Source organism: Chelonia mydas, chromosome 1, assembly GCF_015237465.2.
Source record: "Chelonia mydas isolate rCheMyd1 chromosome 1, rCheMyd1.pri.v2, whole genome shotgun sequence".
In the NCBI taxonomy this organism is placed as follows: Eukaryota; Metazoa; Chordata; order Testudines; family Cheloniidae; genus Chelonia; species Chelonia mydas.
In genome coordinates this window covers 122563517-122580804 of record NC_057849.1, presented here as the reverse complement: position 1 = coordinate 122580804, position 17288 = coordinate 122563517, and the positions used below count along the sequence as shown (strand labels likewise).

General features: G+C 38.9%; 1 long non-coding RNA gene across 1 annotated transcript in view; it reads right to left on the bottom strand.

Moving 5' to 3' along the window:
- LOC119565214 overlaps positions 1 to 16812 on the bottom strand; it is a 49959-nt gene extending 33147 nt beyond the window's left edge. The window contains exon 1 of the long non-coding RNA XR_005223858.1: positions 16662 to 16812. This is a non-coding gene — a long non-coding RNA (uncharacterized LOC119565214). The remainder of the gene's footprint in view (positions 1 to 16661) is intronic.
- Positions 16813 to 17288: the final 476 nt, after the last annotated feature.

Below are 17288 nucleotides of genomic sequence, written 5' to 3'. Positions count from 1 at the left end.
AAATGTAGATGGAAAGTTGAGCAATACTGCACACGCAAACAATGCAAATGAAAAGTTTTGATCAAACCATGAGCAAGAGAATTACGAAGTTGGTACATTCCCAGGGTCACAATGTAATGTTGAAGGTTAGGTCAAGAGTTCATATGAATATAAGAGTAATAGGAACAGAGTTTCAGTGAAATTGGAGTCATGAAATAGGGGGCATATGTTTTTAAGTTGCAACAGACACAAAATAGTGTGGTTAGTTCCATCCTTTTAAGTCATATGCAGTGTGCTATATGACTTCACTGTCAGGTCTGAATGGACACATTTCCACAGGCTCAAATTCCCTATGCAGATGACTTCAGCTGCACAAAACTGAGTAATTAACACTTTTTAAAATGTTGTTGAAAATGGGACTTAGGCACCTACATTTCTTGGGTGCTTTTGAAAATCCCACTAGGTGCCTAAATACCTTTGAAAGTCTAGCCCTGTATGATTTGCTTGAGGTCACTCAAGAATTTTGCAGAGCAGGGAATTGAACCCTCATCTCCTAACGCACACACCTGTGTCCTAACCACATAACCAGCCCTCCTCCCGCTTTAAAGCTGTTAGAAAGATTTATGTCAAATTGTTCTAATGTAGAACTAAAATGTGTTGTGTCAGCCTATAGGCATCAAAAAGTAGTGTAGCATTCTACCAGAAAATAGGAAAATAATATTAAGGTCAAAGCCAGAGATTTTGTTACCATAAAATCTCCCTCCAGTGCTTGATCTGCACCACAAACTGTTATCATGTCTGAACAGGATTGTTAACAATCATGTTGACTGATCCTGGACCTAACACAGTTTGGGGGTTAGTTAGACCAGGACAAACTGTGTTCAGCATTGGCAGATGATACGATTGTAGATGACCGTGCTCAGACATAGTAAATATTTGAAGTAGTGGACTGGATTTACAAGTATAGATAATAAAGGTATATGAAAGTTAAAGCTTGTTTTTTGTGTATGGCAGCCTAAAATTAGTCTTCTGTATTTGTGATGTGTCTTTTAGTTCTTTCTTTGTTCATGTAGCCAAGTGATACAACTTCAGGGCATCAGTGTGATGATCTAGTTACCATAATGAAAAAAACAAACAAGCCCTACTATATTTCAGAACAAAATTCCAAAGAGATATTTATTTATACTTGAAGGAAAACATTCAGCTCACCTCACATTGCATGCTATTTGGTCCCATTTGAGTGAATAAAGCTAGCTATTTGGTTTCAGGCTTGATATCCAGATTCCCATTCGGTAGTTGATCTCATTTGTTTCCTCCAAACAAAAGAGCTTCCCCCCACCCTTCCTTTGAATAAGGTAAATGATCAAACCCAAATCCCAGGTTAATGAGTGCCAATCATAGCTCCAGCCCCCATTTCAGACTTGGCAACAAGTTCCCCAAGCCTTAGCAAACAATTATCATTCTGCTCCTGTAGAAATTGATTCTTGGGTTGACGAGAGCAGTCCTCCCTCGGCTGGTAAGGTCCTGCCATGGGAAGCAATTACTGCAAGATGCCAGCTGACAGACTCATTCCGTGGAAAGTCAGGTTGTCTTGATCCTCAGGCACTCTCTAGGCAAATTGTATCCTCACACTCATCTCAAACCTCTTACGAACTGTTGGCTTCTATCAGGAAAAATGGATTGTACCCTTTGTTTCTGTGGCATTTGATAGAATAAAACTGGACATCCTGCCTGCACAATAAGAAGATTTAATTTTAAAATTCTAACACCAAAATGCTGCAGTATGATAAAGAAAAAAAGAAGCATAAAGCAATGAAGATTGCTACTTGCCGAAGGGAACATTAATAGAACGCAGCTAGTGTGGCTTTAAAAAAAAAAGAAAAAAAAAGGACCCAAATTCCATTAGCAGAAGCCTGTCTCCAGTGATCAGAATTTTCATTTTTCCCTTAATTTTCTAACAGTTTGTAGTACCACTTTCACTTCCTTTCTTCTGACTTTTTTTTTTTAATCTTTGATATTCCAAGGAGGGCAACTGGGAAAAGGTAAAGATTGTCTGCATAATTACAGCCAATGTGACTGTGTTTGAACTCTGATTGAGACTCTGCCAAACGCTGGAAAGGCAGAGACACAGAGCCAATACCAGCTGCAAAAAGAAGGTGGCATTAAAAGTCAGCTGAAATGTATTAATCTTGATGTCTAGCAACAGATGATCCAAATGTGGAACTGACTAAATAAAACAGTGAGCCATGTGCTTCACTTCAAACACAATATTGCCAGTGAGAAGTAACCACATTCTATTTCACAAATTCATATGATGAGGGTGATTGTTTATGTTTATTTATGGTGGTGCCCACAATGTGCTAGGGATTTTCCAGATATTCATGAAGAAATGGTTCCTAACCATCACGATTTGACAGTCTAAGGACACAGAAACAAATCGGCTGAGGCTAGAAGAAAGGGAACAATAAGCTGAGATTTTTGTTTAAACAAGTCAATAAGTCTATTTTATTCTGTTCTCTTGGGTTTTTACACTGCACGCCTCTCTCTAGTCTCTGAGTACCCACTATAGCTGAAATGGGTCTTTAAGAAGGACTCAGATATAGACAAGCACATTCCATATGCTGCTTTATGCTAGCATGCACACAAGGAATGTTGGGAGCTCCATGTGAACATCATCAAGTGATTTTCTGGAGACTGAAATATGAGCCATGTCTATTCATATCTACATGGGTAATGTAATTCTTATTTTTCGCAATTAGAGTGTTTCTATAGAGTGGAAAAATATATTTATATAACTTTATTATCACAATAATAATAATTAATAATCATTTGATTTTTATGAAGTTCTAGGGCCTAAGTAATATTATTTTAAATATTCAGGCCCAGACCCATCGCCTGTGTTTACCAGCATACCTTCATTGAAGTGCACAGAGCTGTATGGATTTACAACAGCTGAGGATCTGGCCCTTATTGTTTATCCTTTCTAGCATTCTGAGGAAGTATTCATTAGGGCTCCTCCTAATTAAATTTCTTCTTTTGAGATTTTTTTCCTGAAATCCATTTACAATGTTTCTCCCCCCCCTCTTTGATTATCAGTTATGTTCCAGATTCAGTAAGGGCTGAGTATACTCTTAGAAAGCCTTTTAACCTGGCTGGTAAGTTAAAACTCTCCAAATCTCACAGGCCCACAGGGTTTCCCACCTTAATTAATTACTAACCCACTCCTTGTCCTCTTAAACTGGGTCATGAATTAATTTAGAAAGTTAATTATGCAATTTTCCCCCTCTTATTTCACTTATGCCTTTCATCGTGCTGTCCATTGGCTATAAACAATCTGAAAATGTCACCACATAAATGAAGGATGGCTAATGCAAATTTAGGACTGAGAAGAAAAAAACCCAGCTATATATTATCATCACACTTAATTATTTAGAAAATGCTTAAATTTCCCCCTCTTGTTCTGCAATTATATGGTACATTTTTTAGACCTTGTAGAGAGCAGTAAATTCCATTATTCATCTGAGGAATTATTTAGGTGGATATTATCTACATGTAAGAACATAAAAAAAAATAAGAATGGCTATAGTGGTCAGACCAGTTCTCCATCTAGCCCAGTATCTTGTCTTTCGAGAGTGGGCAGTGACAGATGCTTCAGAGGGAATAAACACAACAGGGCAATTATTGAGTGATCCATCCCTTGTCCTCCAGTCCCAGCTTCTGGCAGTTAGAGGTTTAGGGACACCCAAAACATGGAGTTATGTCGCTGACCATTTTGACTAATAGCCATTGATGGACCTACCCTCCATAAACTTATCTAATTCTTTTTTGAATCCAGTTATACTTTTGGCCTTCACAACATCGCCTGGCAATAAGTTCCACAGGTTGACTGTGTGTGGTAAAGAGAAGACTAAGCAGGAATATAATAGAAGTCTATAAAATCATGAATGGTGAGGAGAAAGTGAATAAGGAAGTGTTATTTACTCCTTCACATATCACAAGAACTAGGGATCACACAATGAAATTAATAGGCAGCAGGTTTAGAACAAACAAAAGGAAGTACTTCTTCACACAACAGTCAACCTGTGGAACTCATTGCTAGAGGAAGTTGTGAAGGCCAAAACTCTAACAGATTTCAGAAAAGAATTAGATAAGTTCAGGGAGGATAGGTCAATCAATGGCTATTAACAAAGATGATAAGGGATGCAACCCCATGCTCTGGATGTTCCTAAACTCGGACTGCCAGAAGCTGGGAGTGGATGACAGAAGATGGAACGATCAATGATTGCATGTTCTGTTCATTCCCTCTGAAGCATTTGGCATTGGCCACTGTAGGAAGATAGGAGACTGGGCTAGATGGACCATTGGTCTGACCCAATATGGCCGTTCTTATGTTCTCATGTTGTGTGAAGAAGTAATTCTTTATATTTGTTTTAAACTTGCTGCCTATTAATTTCATTGGGTGACCCCTGGTTCTTGTGTTGTGGGGAAAATAACATTTCCTTATTCACTTTCTCCACACTAGTCAAGATTTTATAGATCTCTATCATATCCCCCCTTACTCATCTCTTTTTCAAGCTAAACAGTCCTAGTCCCAGTCTGTAAATAGAATATATTCCCAGGAAGCAGAGAACAGCAGGTAAGAACAGGGAAAGGACTAAGTGATACAGACTAACACAGCTACCCTTCTGAAACCTGGTTCTCCGTAGTCACACATTTTCTGTGATCCTGTTAGTCACACATTTATTAATAAGTACTTATTTACTATGTAAAATGGCTAATGGAGAAAATGGGTGACACATTCCAAGTAACATACTATGCTGTAGACTAGAAAACCCTCTTCATGATGTTTCTTTTTCGCTGTGTGTTGGGATGTGGAAATGAGAAGAGGAACAGTTTGAGAAGGCTTTCAAGCCCTGTGCCAGATGCAAGAACCAAGCAACCTTTGCAGGTTCTTCTGCCAGCTCTCAAAGGACCTGATCCAAAGTCTCCTAAACTTTGATTAACAATGGCCCTAAATTTGAGGCATACACTTGTTTGTTCATTTGTTTTTCCCAAGAAGTGTAAACCTACTGTGAGATTGTCGAACACTCTCTCCCAAATAATCTTAGGGCTACATCATTTATGGTGGACTTTTTTTTCCCCCAAACAACAATGCATCAGTATGTCCTGAGCATGCTGCCATAATTTCTTGCCATTGTGCTGACTATTTGCCGTAGTACCATTTCTAAATGCAAATATTGTAGAGATGCAAATATCACAATGAAAAAGTGCATTTACTAACAATCATAGCTAATATTAACATCAGAATGCTTTGTGTTTCTCTGTCATCCAGCAATCAAAGATGGCAAATCTTTTTTTCAATATATTAGTATTAATTAAGCCTCATAACACTCCTATGAGGTAGTAAACTTCAGGAAGCTGAGACACAGGGCAATTCACACAGGCCTGGCTCCACAAAGGGACTTAGGCATATTGAAATGCTTAGCATTGCAACTTCTAACTTTTAGGTGCCTTGAAAAGTCACTAGCATCCACAAAGCCTCAGATGGGCACCTACAGGGTTAGGCAGCAGCTGAGTGGTGGTTTTGTGGATCACAGTTGTGCCTAAAACTGGGATTTAGGTGCCTAAATCTGGGCTTTATGCACCTAAATCCCTTTGTTGATCTGGCCACGGTGGGTCTGTGGAAGAGACAAGAATAGGTTGCAGACCTCCCAAGTCCCAGTCCTGAGCTTTAACCATGAGATATGCTATGTAAATTAATTCTAGGAAGAAGCATTAAGAGATTAAAATTTTACACTAACGCAAGACAAAGGACAGAGGTTGCTCTAATGCTGCAGTATTCCACGCAGGAAGTAGTATCTACACAACAGCACACTTACAGCAAATCTAACACATGCACTGTGGGGATCATTTGTCTTGGCATGCTGCCATTTCTTTGTTTGGAGTTAAGTGGTAAATTTGAAACAGTTAGAAAATCATAACCTTGTAAGCAGATTACAGGAAATATGACTATGAATGAAACTGCTCTGAGGATTAGGTTAGGTGAATGCCCATTCAAATTGCATAAAGGTTTCAAATGTTACTCATGTCACTGAGGGGACTCTGCATATTCATTAAAGTATCACAAGGAGCTCATTTTATATTAATGGAGAGGTCATGCAGCCTTCCAGAGGAATTCCATTGTAAGGCAGCACAAATCGATGTGCCATTATTGTGAGAGTTACCAATTTGAAGCCCTCCCAGTTCACAGAAGATCCTGAATTTGCAAAAATGATACAGTCACCCGGAGAAGAAGTCAGTGACTTTTTTTTCATCCAGAGGAAACATAAGAGAAATCTAGTAAGTGTCTCTGCGTATGGAAACTCAGTTGAGACTGTACATTAGATATTCATGTTCTGTGTTCAGTAAAGCTTTAAAATACTATGTAATCTATATACAGTACTAGTATTCTAAGTATACTTTATGTAACTGCAGACCAGGAATTTGAAAGTTTGGGCTTTTTACAAACATCACCTGTCTAATATTGTGAACACTTGCAACCATCTGTTCTGTTAAGGTTTATAGTGGAAGCAGCCAAACCTTCACACAAGTATACCATACATGGCTCTATGCACCTTCATGATTTGAGAAACCAGAGAAGTATATACATCTATAGGGGATGGGTGTGTGTGGTGGTGTCATACAAAATCTATGCACCCAAATGTTTGCATCTGTGGAATATCCAAGATGGGTAATGCTAATTAGGGTACTTATCTAAGTGCTTCTCCTCTTCTCAAGTATAATGGTACCATTATCCACATTGTTAAAATGAGATGTTAGGGCTTTTTCTAAGCAGAGAAAACACCTTACAACACATCTGTATGAAGGAAAAGGGGGTCAAAGATTAGCAAAGGAGTCTGTGAGCTGGTAGGAAGCATCATTAAATTATTATTTGGACACTGTTAATTTTCTGCAGTATTTCCTCCAATTTCATCTTTTTTCACTTCTCCTGACTTTCCCCGATGGCCCCATCCCACCTTCTGTGTTTTGCAGTTTGCTGGGAAATCAGACCCACCCACACAATGGTTGTACAATTAAGCATACATCTGAATACACATTTAGGAAGCAGTCTGTGCTGTGCTGCTATGATACCCAATTCAGATTGTTTAGATTAATGGCATCTACATGCCTAATTTATTACTGTAATTATTGTGATAATTTAGAGGAGATAAATTGAAATCTATTAGAATTTAATGTAAAAAGCTGTAATTAGTCTGCTTTAGAGAGCGGGAAAAGCCAATGCACATAACTGAAAATCCATTAAGCCAATTATAATGCTACTGAGGCAGAAAATATGCAGCCATCTAAAATATATCCATGGCTTTAGCATAACTGTACCCTAAGCATACAAACCTGTGTGTCAGATTCCTTCATTAATTTAATAAACACATCAAGGCAAAAAAATCAGAGAAATCCTTAATCATCATAATTAATGCACATGGTTCAGACAGAGGGTTCCGGGGGGGGGGGAATAAAATTTTGTTGCCATCGAGCAATTATCATGTAAATAAAAACAGTAGGAGAGCATTGGAGGGGGTTTATGGGAGAGGAAGGTATATTGCTAATCATGGCAGTGGCTTGAGCTATTCCCAGAAGTGCTAAAAGCTGTCCTGGTGCAATTAAAACAAATAATAATAATTTAAAAAAAAAGAGAAGCAGCAATTGCTATCACCTATTTACTGTCAAATTAATTCAGCCGCTCCTGAGATGCCATCTGTATCAGGAGAGCGAGGATGTCACTAGCTTTACGATCCATCAGGAGAAGTGAGAGCGCTGTTCTGTTTGATGGCTCTGATAATGGGAAAAAGCTAAGCAATTGCAACAGATACATCATAGATTTTCTCATAATTACCTGACCTGTTACACTGTGTCACTCTGCCGCCAAACACACTGTTTTTATGTCAGAAGCTGTATGGGCATTCTTTACTTTGATCATTCTGTATTCTGCAGATGTCAGCATTACTGTATTTTAATTGACTCTGGGGTAGCATTAAAAAGCACCTTCTATTTCGGTTGCTTAGACCTGATGAGACTGACAACCTGGCATTTATGAACATTAGGCCTTCATGGTAACTATGTGAGGAACTGTGTTTTCCCTAAATCCCCTAAGTAGGAATAACAAAACCATGTTAGTAAACCAGTTAAGAAACTGCATCTTTGCAAAAAAGCACATCTGACATTCTCTAGCCATAAATATGGTAAACGATTTCAAAAAATTAGACTCTGGAGTCAAAAGTGCATGGTCTATCGTAATGTGCAATTAGGATTTTAATGGTATTTTGGATCGGCTATTATAGTTGTCAAGGCCTCGGTGGGTAAAATGTTAGTGCCCTCCAAACAAGGATGGCTGACAATCTCTGCATTCCCAGCATATCCCATTATCCATGTTAATCTTTTTCCTCCTTCTCACATAGACAGAAACAGGTAGATTGTAGATCATTTAGCTTTCTTACCGCGATCAGTGTAATCATCAGTCACAACAGCTAAATGGTGCACGTCTCCTAGGCTACTCTAGAAACAACATTTGTGGATCCCCAGAATCCTTCAGAACACTTCCAGGTAGTCCCCACAGGTATGTTTTCCACAACAATGAGACGTGTTAGTTTTCAAGCAGTACACTCCCTGCTACTTGCCTAAGAGTGTAGTGTTCTCTAGAGACTCTTCTGACCACCTACACTTCAGAAAGAACCAAGAACCTCTTTAAATTGTGTGTTGCTGTTTCAAAATCATATCTTTCCTTGAGGTACAGATCATAGGGAAGATTTGGTAAAGTATAAGATCCATGAAAAGGACACAGAAACCACATAGGCTAACTGGGGAACTTAGTCAAGCAGCTACCTGCATCAGCTTAAAGTAAATTTATTTGATCTTGCCATAAGATAGTTTTAATATTACTTTTTTTGTGTAAGCAAGTAAGATGTGTGAATGGCATTGGAGGGGAAGTGGTCTACAATATAAAAAAGTTTGAGAACTACTGCGTTAGAAGGAATGTAGGCTCACAGGATCTGTTATACTGAAGCTGACCAGCTATTCCTCTTGTGCAGTATGATGTCTCTGACAGATGGGATAAATACCAAGGAGGGAGAGGAGTTATTTAAGTTAAGTGCCAGAACACAAGAACAAATGGATATAGACTGACCATCAACAAGTTTAGGGTTGAAATTAGATGAAGGTTTCTAACCATCAGAGGAGTGAAGTTCTGGAACAGCCTTCCAAGGGGAGCACTGGAGGCAAAAAGCTAACGGGCTTCAAGACTGAGCTTGATAAGTTTATGAAGGAGATGGTTTGATGAAACTGCCTACAATGGCATGTAGCCGATCTGCAACAGTTAGCAGCAAATATCTCCAATGGCCGGTGACAGGACGCTAGCTGGGAAGGGCTCTGAGTTACTACACACAAAATTCTTTCCCAGGGTCTGGCTGGTGGGTCTTGCTGAAATGCCCCAGGTCCAACTGATTGCCATATTTGGGGTCAGGAAGGAATTTTCCCTCTGGTCAGATTGGGGTTTTTTTGCCTTCCTCTGCAGCATGGGGCATGGGTCATTTGCAGGTTTAAACTAGAGTAAATGGTGGATTCTTTGTAACTTGAAGGCTTTAAATCATGATTTGAGGAGTAACTCAGCCAGAGGTAATGGGTCTATTACAGGAGTGAGTGGGTGAGGTTCTATGGCCTGCAATGTGCAGGAGGTCAGACTAGATGATCATGATGGTCCCTTTTGCCCTTAAAGTCTATGAATTTATGAGATGCTTCTAAGGAAGGACAGAAATATAAAGTTATACATGAATATGAGATAAAATACAGATGGAAAAGACTTATTAGGTTATCCAATCTAGTGGTGTCCAACCCTCCCAGACTGAAGGCCAAACATATTATTTCAAAGGGCTGCAATCAACATTTTGTGGTAGAGCATCTGCCTGTTTCAGGCACTTTACATTGCTTAGGCAGAACAAAGGGACTGCAAACCACCCACAAGCCCCCTACTGGAGATTCCGCTGACATGGCGTAGAGTTAGCATATCCAGCTTGTATGCCTCTATCCCCACAGGCCCTCACAAAGGGGGCATCTTGGAACGATGGAGGGAGAGTAGCTGGAATTTGTTTAACTCTTGCTATACTCAGTCGGCATATTATCCCTTGGGGACCACTGCCAGCTGACACAAGTTAAAGAAACACCACAGCTTCTCTAGCCTATACTGTGGCAGAGAATCAGGGAGCTGATGGTTCTCATCTTTTCTTTTCCCCCTCCCCAGAGCTGCCCTGTAAAAGGAAGGGGACTCATCCTTCACTAGCTGCTCCCTAAAACACATAGAAAGCCAATACCCTCCCTGAGACTCCCACAGCCTGGCAAGTAGTTCCCCCATTCCCTCTCTGTAATCATTCAAACACTTGAGTCTAAAAGTAACAGGGCCTGGTTCAGGGAACACATTTGCAGTTCATAGTTAGATACAAATTTTCTTTGCAATACGGTCATTTCAAGGGCCAGAATTCTCTCAACAGATCCTGAGGCCACTAATCTAGTCCCTCTCCCTGTCAGCGCAGGAGCACCCTGCAGTATGTTTTCTCGTGCTTTACCAAGTATAATTTTAATTTTTAAAAGCGATGAGGTTCCACCACTTTCTTTAGAAGACTATTCCACATTCTAGCAATCTCACTCTGAGGAATTGTTGCTAGTGATGTCACTGGAAAACGTAGCTAACCATTTTACTCCATATTTTCAAAGCACAGTATGTTAGTGGGTTACCCTGAATTATAGGGGGATGAAAAGTATCATTATAGTTAACAAAATGTACAAGATCAGCTGAAGTTTTGCCAGGTCTTTTTCTGGAATTCCTTCAGAGCCAGTATTATACATATATGACTGTACATGTATATGTATATCACACCCAAGATAATGTTGCTCAGTTGTAGAATTTCCAGTTAGGTAGATTAATTTCACTGTTACTTTTGGCTTTGTGTGATCTTAACAAGCTGTTCCAGGTTTTTTCCCTGCCAGACCACATTCCAACAGATCTTTCTGAGTTCCTTCTTATACCATCTTGGAAGCAGTACTGGAAGAATGTGTAAAAAATACAGCATGTGGAGGGAGGATGGACATTATTATTAGGTTAGGTCTTCCCGTAAATTAACAGAAGATTATGCATCTAGGATTGTTGGTTCCAAGATCTTGAAGTAGGCATGCAAAGTTAATTGAGAACAATTCAGGGGGAAAAGATGGATCCCAACGTATTTGAAGCCCTGAGATAACCAGCTGGCCTGGAAATCTGGTGGAAGGTGAAATGTAATTAAATGTTCCAAGCAAATTGTCTTAGATTTATTGATATTGATTTTAAATCCTGATAATCCTCTGTAAGGTTTCAAAAGAAACTGAGTAGCTGGCTTATTTTAAAATGGTAAAGTAACACTATTTGTAGATTACATCCAGTGTTCATACCCATTTACTTTAATACTTTACTTTGGAAATAGGGCCTAATCCAACTCCCACTGAAGTTAACGGGGCACTTTTCATTGCTTTCAGTGGGAACTAAATTAGGCAGATAGTGAATTTCACATCACAGTTACTAGAGGCTTTATGAAAACAGCAAAACCCAGGGACAGAAGACAGCCCTTCCTAGTCTCCCAATGAAGGAAAGAATTTTCTGATTGTATGCTATGTAAATATGAAAACAGTTTAGTGAATTGTAAAACATCTTTAATCAGGAGATAAACTGCCTACCTTTTCTAAGACTTGCAATAAAAATTGCCAAATGACATAGTAAGCAGCTCTCAAGAGTGGACAGAAGTCTGTTAAATTTAGAGAATTCTGGTTGATGATCATCTACTATGAACATAATATCGTCTGTCTTATGATACTGACCTCCTTTGTAAAGCACTTTGAGAACTAATGATGAAAAGTGCTCTATCAGAGGTAGGTATTATTGCTGCTTGTTGATGTTCCTGAGAGGGTTCCCAACTGGTATATGGATTATATATATATATAAAGCATCAGGGATAATCAGTTAGCAAGTACTTTGGCCAAAACATTAATATTGAATTTCGAAAGGCATGTTGGAAGACATTATTTGCAAACTTCTCAATCTTCTCCTCTCTGCAGGATCAGCATGATGGTGATCTTGTGGCTTGTATTTGTATTTGGATAGATTTCCAGTTTCAAGGAATTCTGAAATGTCTGCAGTGGCTCTAGTAACATAAGAATTGCTTTATTGGATCAGACCTAAGGTCCGTCTAATCCAGTACAAGTTGCTTCAGAGAAAGGTGAGCGTAAGAATCTCACAGTAGACAGATGTGTGGTAATTTGACTTCCACCAATTTGCCTCATTTCTAATGGCAGGAGGTTTAGAAAGTCTTCCACATTTTTTGTTATCATTAGTTAGGCTAACTCTTGATAGTCCTGACAGCCATATAAACGTTTGAACTCTTTTTAAATCTAAGTTCTTGGGCTCCATGATGTCCGGTGGCAGTGAGAACCACAGTCTAACTACATGATGTGAGAAAAAGGATTTCCTTTTAGTGGTTTTGAATTTCCCACCTTTTAATTTCATGGAATATCCCTTTGTTCTTAGACAGGGAGAAGCTCTCAATCTATCTTTTCTTGACTGTTGGCTGTTTTATATACTTTTATTGTCTCCTCTCTTATTCATCTCCTTTCTAAGGTAAAATTTCTCAGTATTTTCACTCTCTGTTCATATGAGTTTCTCTGTGTCTTTGATCATTCTTGTCACCTTTCTCTTAGCCCCCACTATTTCTGCAATATTCTTTTTGAGATGAGGTGACCAGTATTGCACTTAATATTCCAGATGAGGCTGTACCATTGATTTCTATAAAAGCATTATTATATTCTTTGTATTATCAACCACCCAGTTCCTTATACATCCTCCTTACATGTTGTTTGCCTTTTTGACTGCAAGTTTACTGAATTATTTATAGTGACACCCAGATCACTTTCCTGAGTTGGTACAGTTAATTTAGAACCCTGTAAAGTGTATGCATTTATCAACATTGAATTTCATTTGCCATCATGTTGCCCACTCACCTACTTATTTTAGGTCCCTCTGAAGTTCTTCACAGTTCATTTTGCTCTCTAAAGGACTAATAGTTTTCTATCCAATCCTAGTGAGGTATGAGCCAGTGATTTGCCATTATGAAGAGTGTCTATTTCTGATATAATCTCAGCCTTGATATTTTTTACAGAATTGGTTATAAGATGTTGTAATATTTTTCTTACTTTGATAACTCACTGTTGTAAGTTGTCCTTTATTATTGTGAATTAGAACTGAGGGGGAAAATGGATTTTCTACCTTGTGGGAATTTCTGATATTTCAGTATTGGCTTTTGTCACAAATTGGGATTAAAAATTGAAATGTTGAAATTTTTCATGGAACAAAACATTCTGAAAAATCTCAATTCAGAAACATTTCAGTTCAGCATACTCCCAAATCACCTTTTGCTTGTTTTGATTTGTTCAACTGACCCAAAATACTTCATTCCAAGTTAGTTTATGTTAAACTACATTTCCCTATGTAGTTCAGGTCCTTGGCTGGACTATATCTCCTATGATGTACCCACAGCCATGTGAGTTCCATGATGAACTACTTGATTCAGTTGGAGGTGATACCATATTGCATCATGGGACCTGTAGTCTGGCCAGAGAGCCTAGCCCAGAAGATAGAATAGGGGCATCAGGCACCCAAACTACAACTCCCATGATTCAATGCTTCTCTGTAGGGAAATGCAATTTAATGTTAAACTGATTTGAAACTAAATGCTTTGAATCAGTTCAGCAAACCAAAATATATTCATTTGGGTTGAACTGAAGCAAAATGAAATATTTCATTTAATTTTTCCCAATGGAAAGTTGGAAAACTTCAGTAATATTGAAATTTTCCCATGGAAAATTTTGACTTTGTGGAAACTGCACTTTTAATCAAAAAAGCATACCAATGGAAAATCCTGGACAATGTCTAGTCAGTGTACAAGTCAAGATATAAAGGGGTAGCTTAATCAGACCAATCACAACATGCTTTGTTACCAAATTTGAACAGCATTATGGAAGCATAGTGCAAAAAAAAAATCTATGCCCTGGTATTAACTATAAGCTCTCAGAGAACCTGAACTTCTTCTCTTTCCAGTAGTAACTCTGAAGAGTTTCTGATGTTGTAGGCTCTTTGGATTCCATTTTAAGTAAAGATGCTCCACCAAAATAAGTGTTTTTTATTTTATTTTATTTTAAACACACACTGGCTGCATATGTTATGTGGTTGTTAACACACATGCAGTTCAAAGTATGTTTGGTCAGGCATTCTTAAAGAATTATATATTTTTAAGCCTTTATTCAAGGAATTTCCGTTAGAATTGTTGTCTTACTGTGTAGCTGTTCATTTCCCGGATGTATGTTTGACTATTTTCTAATTTATTTATTGGCATTTTGCTAGTACAGTGCAGAATACTATCTGAGCATGTATACATTAGGACCAATAGACAAAAGTAAGCAATTTACAACTTAGATTAGTACTTAGGTCAGAGAACTATAAGGATTCTAGCAATAGTAGACTCGAATAAAAAGGATATTCTTTCCTTGCTGGGTTCAAGTCACCAATAGTTTGCAAGGTAGTGATCTTTTCAGAAATCTTTGAGGGAAACCATAAACAAGGCTTTGTTTTGAAGACACTGTTTTTGAGTCACTTCAATCAATTCACTGGTCCATGGGGGGAAAGGGCTTACAGGTGCCAAATGCAGTTGGGGCTGTCATCTTAATAAGATTGGTAAACAGGGGCCGCAGCCCAGAGATCCTCTCTAAGAATGGCAGGACTCAGAGTGAGATGCAGTAATCCAGGCCTATCACTAAGGGGTGCACTCAAGAGGGATGAAAAGGGATCTATGCTGCAGCTCACCCTGCAATCAAGACAGGCTGTCAGATGGTTCTGGTGCTGGGCTTGGACAAGAAGGGTCAGTTAGTCAGGGAGCCCAGATATCTCGCCGCCATCACTCCCTATTGAACCATCTGTTTTTAACTCCATGGGAGTTCATGGGATCTCATTGCTGGGGCTCAAAATACTACAAATCATTTTTCATACTTAAAGCTAAGCATTGAAGTTGTGCTTCAGTGCTTTTCTGAACTGGGGCTTCAGGGCATAACTCATTTATCACTTACAGAGCCAGTTGGCAAATGAGGTCTGTTGTGTTTGTCTCTTTCCTATTTCTTCTGGTTGCTTTGTAACTGAACGTTTGTATTGGGGCTGCTCCTTTACACTTAAAGATATCAGCTTCACATGGGAGTGGCCTTTCCCCCCTTTTTTGTTATTACTTTCAGTTTCCACATTTCATTTACAGGTGTGCTGTCTCACTGAAACTTTCCTTACTGTCTGAAATGCCTGTTGTGGAGAAGGCCATCATTTGTATTACTGTATCACCTAGGAGCCCTAGTCATGGACTAAGACTTGTTGTATTAGGTGCTGTATAAACACAGAATTAAAAGATGGTCCTTGCCCCAGAGAGCTTCCAACATGAGTACAAGAGACCACAGATGAATACAGATAATGAGGGGAATACAAGAAAATAATGAGACAAACTCTGATTTGGTCATCTTTAGTCCAGTGACCATCAGTGTGTACAAAATCAGCAGTAATTTGGCTATACATTAACACTAGGATCCAGTGAACTCACCTACAATGCAGGAGTTCAGAACAAATGGCAAATGCTTGAGCTTGTGCAGACATTAACCTGAGATTTTGTGTTCACAGAAATGCATTGACACATGTCTGACTTGTGATTCATGCACAAGCCAGTCCAATGGGAAATTCTCAGAGAACTTGGATCAATCGAGTTGTCACAGCTGAAGCTATGTTGGTGGGGAGAAGTTGTAGAGGGAAGACTTAAAAAAAGTTTCTTAGTAAAAGAAAGACAAAATTACTTACAACTGGATTGTCATCCAGAGTTCTGAATTAATTTCTAGCTGTAAATATCAGAGAACTTATGGAAACTGAGGAACCGAGATTGCATTTACACCAGGCAGAACGAGTGCCTGTTGAAGTCAGTGGGAAAACTCCCATTACCTTAAACAGGTATTGGATCAAAACTCTAGAGACTAATTTGTGAAAAGAAAAAATCCTCACCTGACTACTGTATAATTAAAGTGATCTAAAAGGCTTGGAAAACCCAATTCCATACCATATCAATGCCAGTGTTAGGGAAAATACTGCCAAACTGAAATACTGACCTAATTCAGACCTTGGGTATTCTTATTATCAAATTAAAGGACAATAAAGTAAATATAGGAAGCGAGTAAGAAAGCAAGCCAGTCTTCATCCAATAAAATTTCAGAGTGGTAGCGTATTAGTCTGTATTAGCAAAAACAAACTCCCATCTTTTCATGTGCTGTGTATTTATACCTGTTACTGTATTTTCCACTCCATGCATCTGATGAAGTGGGTTTAGCCCACGAAAGCTTATGCCCAAAAACATTTGTTAGTCTCCAAGGTGCCACAAGGACTCCTCGTTGTTTTCATCCAATAAGAATCCCTCTTCTGTGAGGGAATCTGAGAAGCAGGTTACATAGGCTGGCAAAAATCAGACAATTAGTACAGCCCATACAGACAAATAGCACTGTTGTGTCACTGTAAGGGAAGAGAACTTTAGTATGCTCCTCACCTGTTTTCAGTGGCAGACACAAAGGGTTTCTCTGAAGACTGGATTAGCTACACAGGATCACAGCATACTGTTTTTCATACCTAGCTTGTATGAAAAAATAAAGTTGAATCACGAGTGTGCGGTGCTGAGAAGGGATCATCCATTCACCACTGACATTTGTAGGGAATGCCCATCTGCCACTAATGGCTGACTGGACTTCTGTGAATTATTTAACAGGCACACTCGCACTGAGTCTATTTTTGTGGCACGGAGCAGAAGGGCACTTTGAGTCAGCACTGATGTGCTGATTGACTGGGGCACCTGGCCCTTAGACAAAAAGATGGCTTTAAAAACATTTTAAAACCACATGCCTTTGACATTTTGCTTACATGGTTATTATTTGTCTGTCTTGTCAACTTAGATGGCAAGCATGTAAGAGACCAAATCTTCCTGTTTGCAAAGCTCCTAGCACACTGGGGCCCTGAGTCTTATTAGGATCTTTGATTGCTACCACAATATAAATAAAATACAATAATTTGTCAAGTCTTCCTTGTGTGCCTATGACAGAGAGCAGCAGGTGCCTTTCAAGGACAAAACTTTCAACCTCTCAGAAAGCATTTTTTAAATTTTTGGCTTAGAGAGGCAGCA